This window comes from Lonchura striata, chromosome 20 (genome assembly GCF_050655825.1).
Source record: "Lonchura striata isolate lonStrDom1 chromosome 20, ASM5065582v1, whole genome shotgun sequence".
Taxonomy (NCBI): domain Eukaryota; kingdom Metazoa; phylum Chordata; class Aves; order Passeriformes; family Estrildidae; genus Lonchura; species Lonchura striata.
This window is the reverse complement of record NC_140722.1, coordinates 14367380-14373379: the sequence shown is the minus strand read 5'-3', so window position 1 is coordinate 14373379 and position 6000 is coordinate 14367380.

The following is a 6000-nucleotide window of genomic DNA, read 5'->3' as shown; positions in this document are numbered from 1 at the left end:
AACTGAACTGGGCTGTGCTTGTCCTTCCTTTGGACAGCTGGGACTCACCCTGGCTCAGGGGTGGCTCCGTGTGCTGGAAAAGTGTCTCCTCCAACCCTGCTTCCAAAGAAAGGCTCAGCAGTCTCTGGTGTTCGGTCTCAGGCAGTTTATTACAAGTTATCTAAAAGATTTTCTCCTGGGGCTGCTGTGGTTTGCTCACAGCTCAGGCAGAGGCACACACACACCCTGACATCCTCTCTGACCCCGACTGCTTCTTCTCTCCAGCCCAGGGCTGCTGCTGTCTTTTATATGGGACATTACGTGTGACATGGTTACAGTTTTTCCCAATGCCTATTGCCTATATTAAATGGTGCTTTTCTATCTTTTATATGGTACATTACGTGTTACATGTTTACAGCTTTTCCCAATGCCTATTACCTATATTAAATGGTCATTTTCTATCTTTTATATGGGACATTACGTGTTACATGTTTACAGTTTTCCCCAATGCCTATTACCTATATTAAATGGTGATTTTCTATCTTTTATATGGTACATTACGTGTGACATGGTTACAGTTTTCCCCAATGCCTATTACCTATATTAAATGGTGATTTTCTACTCTAAACCAATCTGTGAGTGCCAACATCACCAAGAACATGGAGGTGAGGAAGGAGAAAGAGGGAGGACAGGGCAGGCCCAAATCCCAAATCCATCTTAAACCCTCTGACCCCTGTGTACAAAACCAAAACCCCCTGTACAGCACTCAAAAATTCTTCCCTCTACTTTGTGACTACTTCTACTCTAATATCTAAACTTTTGTCACTTCTTGTTCTTCCTGCAAGGTTGGTAAAACATTCCATGGTTGAAACCCAAAATCACAGCTGTTTCCTTTTTCTGTTACACTTTTTTCCTCACTTGACCCCAGGTCAATCTCCTGGCTGGTTCCAAAAGCCCCATGTCCCAGGGGAAAGCAGATGACACCTTGGTGTGAGAGCTGCTGCTTTTGGCTCGTGGCCCTGATGTCCTTTCAGTGCTGTCCACCACAGACACTGGGTTACCTTCGCTGCAGTGACTCATCATTTTCCCACAATTAAATTTTTGAGCTCGAATGCAAAGCAGACTTATCTGCTTTGACAGGACAGTACAGAATAAACAGAAAAGACTAAATTTGTATTGGCAGCTACCACTGTGCTGCAGTTATGAGTAATCCAGCACAACCAGAAAGGACACCAAGAAATCAAAATAGACTCCAGTGGATGGAGAGCCAAAGGAGAAGCCAGAGCTGTTGGTCCCCAGGAACCACCTGGTTAAAGTTGTACCAAGAGACTGGATGGAAACAGCAGCAAGAAATGTTTACAGGAATCTCTCCCATCTATACAGCTCTATATAATGTTTATATAAAATCTTTTATTGCCTTTTGTGTTTCTTAAACAAAACAAATAGCAATGGCACAGTGGTTAATTTCTCTATGTGCCATCAAGACTAATTGCAAAAACCCTCTCCTCACAAGGTGGGCCAGCATTCAAACACAGCAGCTCCCTCCACCCTGTGCCCTCCTGCACTCAGAGCAGGCTTCCCAAGTGTCCCAGCTGCCCAGCTCTCCACGTCCCCCTCAAACTGGGAGCTGGGATGGGGCTGTGGTGGCCCAGCCCCACCAGAGGAAGCTGCACACTCCAGTGGCTGCAGAGGCTCCTGGAAACCATCACTCCCTGCTGGTTTCCAGTCAGGTTTCATTTGTTCTGCCCACGTGCTAGAGGCAATTTCCTGCTGTCACAGATGCTTTCTGGGGGTGGGGACATCTGTCCCACCTGGAAATGTTCGTGGGAGAGGAGGGAAGTCAGTTTGTACACAAAAAGTTGGGTTGAATCTTACCTTGGAGATCTTGGTTTGCAGATTCCTGAGCTCAGGAGTCTTCTCACTGAGAGAAGTTGGTGGATCCAGCTGTGCCCAGTGGTGCTGGATGGCTCAGTCAGGAGCTCTGGGAATGAGGAAAAACATGGAATATCTTATTGCATTTATATCACTGACTCCAAATTTACATGTGCAATTACTGCCTGCACATGCAGATCAATAAAAAATATGTACAGATGAACAGAACTTGCTGGCTCGTGTTTCAGCAAATTAGGACATGATTACACACAGTCAGAAATCTGGATCCCAAACCTTTGTACACTTCTGTTGTGGTATTTTGTAATTGCTAATTGCAACAATATCTGTGCAGGGTCTGTAATTCAACATGACAAGTGTTTTTAGCAGCAGGTGAATAAGATAAGTTATTGAAACAGCAAAATTATTGCCAACATTGAGGAAATTAGATAAAAATGCAAGGTCCAAAGAGCCTCATTCATATCAGATCTAACACAAGCTGGAGTAAACACAGAGAATTGTTAACTTTGCATGTCAATAAATTATTTAAATAGTTTATAAGAAAACAGTGGCTTGGCACAGTTCTGACTTTTCAGCATCATAAACAGAGTAGTAATACTCCACAGCTCTACCCATATATTTATATCTTGGACTACTCACCTCTTGTGTAAATTGGAAAGCCTTGAACATTAATACAGCAGCCACAAATTCCTCCCTTTAACAACTCCTAGCACAGGGGAAGCAGAAGCTCTTTTTGTTCCATGTGAAATCTGCTTTCACTGGCTTCCATCGAGCCTGAGCTTTGCTCCTTAAGCAGCACTTGGCATCATTTACTCCAAACTACCTCAAACCCCATCTTGCACTCCCTCCTCCAAGGAAGTGGTGCTGGAGAAGGCTGAGCTGCTGTTTGGGAATTCCAGATTTGCCCTTTGTGTCTGCCCTGGAAGCTTTGGGGCTGCTGGTGGTGCCTGGTGCCAGCAGCGGGCAGGGGACCAGGGGACCTGCAAGAACTGGACCTGCTTCTGTGCCACAAAGAGGGCTTCACTTCTAATTAATTTTGAAATGCCAAGCATCAAGGACGTGATACCCTGTCGCAGGGACATCCTTCTCTCTTTCAGGATTTCTCATAGAGGAGCACAGAGGAAAGAAAGAGAAAACAGGAAATGTTTGTGCCCAAATCCAGCACTCATAAACCAGCACCACAGGCCCACGGCCTCCCCACTCCTGCTTTCACTTTAAGATTCTTTCTTAGTAAGGACTAATGAACATCAACACCCAGTTATTCAGTAAAGCAAAGCATATAAGCAATTAAATTAAATTAAATTAGCACAGCCAAGCAAACAAAGCAGTAATCATTCAAGTCCTCTATTTAGGCTGCAGCCATAGTGATAGACTGAAGAATAACAACATATTCCAGTAAAGACAATTACTATCAAATTTTTATTTTTCGAAAATCTCAAACGCTGAATAAATACCAATTTTTGCCACAAAAGGTTCCTTTTAAACCGTCTTTCCCTCTCACTTCAAAATGTGACAAATCCCAGACAGAACTGGTCTTTTATAAGCTTCATTTTACAGGAGTATATTCAGCATTATCTTCTCCACACAGTTTGAGCTCGTATCCCCCTGGGAGTCTCCACCACTTTCCTTGAATGTACTAAAACAAGGATTGGCCAGTCCAGAACAGTAAAGGATGAAGGTATTAGAGAATAGTCTTGGGTCAAGAATTATTATTGCTAGAGGCCTCCAAAATCTAGTTATGGGTTTCAGCAAACCCTGTGGGCTCTTATGATAATGCTTTTCTACAGTATTATTGTTATATGGCACTAAATCAGTCAGATTCATGAGCAACAAGAGGTCAATGTCTGATTGAAATTCATAAGGTCAAAAAGGAAACTAAAAATCAATTTATAAGATATGAAGATTTAGGTTCAAACTATATCCATGAGCAATAAAATTTCACATCCATAAATGTAAGAAATCAGTTATTAAACTTGAGGGGGGGAAGAAGACTTATTAAGTTTTACACACACATAAGGCAGCTAACACATAATTTTATCAGACATTACTGAAATCCTATGTGTAATATAAGAGATGATGGGCTAAAATGCTAAATGGTTTAGCACTAAATTATTAAGTGATGTATCCCTAAGGTATTAAAAAAGATAAGAAATGCAGAGCAGGTGTCTCTCCCACCAACTCTTGATCACCAGTTTAAGTGCATATTGATAACAAATGCACTTTAGAGGCAAAATAGTATTAGTAATATTTTTGCAGTGTGAAAGCCTCATGTCAGAATAACTAAAAGCTTCTACCTGACAAAGAAATGTTCATATATATTACACACACACACACATATATATAGATATAAAATCATGTAAAGTGTTAGCTCCCAGTGGAACAGAAATGAAGCTCCAGTGCAGTGGAGTTGGTTCGCTGCTTGCACATGAGTAAATAATGGAGGGGAAATAACAACTCCACCACATTGAGAAGGAGAATTATAGCAAGGACTCTTATCTGAGCTGAAATGAAAATGCATTTTTATTAAAATTACAGATTAATGGAGATTCCTGGAAGCCAAAAGGTATAAAAATGGAACACTGCAGACAAATAACAAAGAAGGTTATTTCAAGCCTAGCTCATGGATTCCACAAGAAACTCTTTTTTAGTTTTCCAGTTGTCCCCCACTTTGGATTGCTGACAGCTGCTCAAAATTGGTATTTTGGTCTCGGTGCATGCAGCCAAACCGAACCAGCCGGACATGGAAGTTCTCCTGCTTCAAACCTTCCTTGTTTTCCCCTGTTGGGAACAACCCACGTCTGTGTCCCTCTCCAGGCCCGGTCCTTCTGCCATCCCTATCCACAGGGACAGGGATTCAGTCCTTCCAGTCCCTTCCCAGGGAGTCCATCCCATCCCTTCTCCAGGGATTCCATCCTCCCAGAGATTCCATCCATCCCATCCCTTCTCCAGGGATTCGTTCAATCCCATCCCTTCCCAGAGATTCCATCCATCCCTTCCCAGGGATTCCATCCTCCCAGGGATTCCATCCATCCCATCCTTTCCCAGGGATATTCAGAATTAAAAATTACAGCAAGTGATAATTTTAGAACTTTCACTTTTTTTTCTCTCTACATAAGCAAACTGCCATGACTTAGTTACTTGTTAATTTAGTAAGCAACCAAAAAAAAAAAAAAAAAAAACCAAACAGGTTTTACAATGAAAAAGAACATTCCTATGCTTGTTTACAATGATTCTGGAGTAAAATTACCTAAAAAGGGTAAGATTGTTATATTAGAAATATTTTAATATAGTAGAGTTTAAGTTATATTACAAAAATTATAGATAATTATGGAAAATGATACATTCTGTGTCTAGCAGGATACCTAAACACTCCTGTAAAAATGAAATAAGGATCTATTAATGCCATAAACCTACTTAATAAAAGTTGCTTTCATATTCAAAACCAAAATATTAAAGCATGCTCCATATCTGGAAGTCAAAAGTGAAAGAATAAATTAACTAAGGTTAAGAACCTTGTAGCAGCTGACTAACAAAGCTCTAGGGCATTATAAAATTTCATGCTCTTGTAATAAAAAGGATAAAGAATTGGCTAGAAGACCACTAAAAGTTAAAATAAATGAACATAAAGTAGATGAAAAAGCTTGACACGGCTGAGACCACAAATGTGTAAAGACCAAAGACACAGTTTTAAGCCATTAGAGGACTGAATTAAATGCAAAATGAATCCTAGTAGTAAATTAATAGAAAATTACAAAGGTAAATGAGCTCTTTTTCCCAGTTACGGAAAACTTTTTATATAATTTTTTTTAGCACTTGAAAACATTAGAAGTGAGGTGAGTTAAATTCTGGCACTTGCTCAAGCCAGAAACAATCCCTAATACTTCTGCATATAGAAAAAAAAATCAATTTTTATAGATCAGACAGAAGCAGGGTCACACGAGCTGTTTTTCACTCACCATCAGGTGGGAGCAATTCACCTTTTCAATTATTTTCTAGAGCATGTTCAAGTTTTACCTCTGAGCTCAGCCCCACCTTCTCTCGTGCAAACCTTCAAAAGCAAGGGTGAGAAAAGCCAAATATTTGAGTCCTGTTTAGTTGTTACTTCTTAATCAAGGGGTAAGAGTGAGAAGG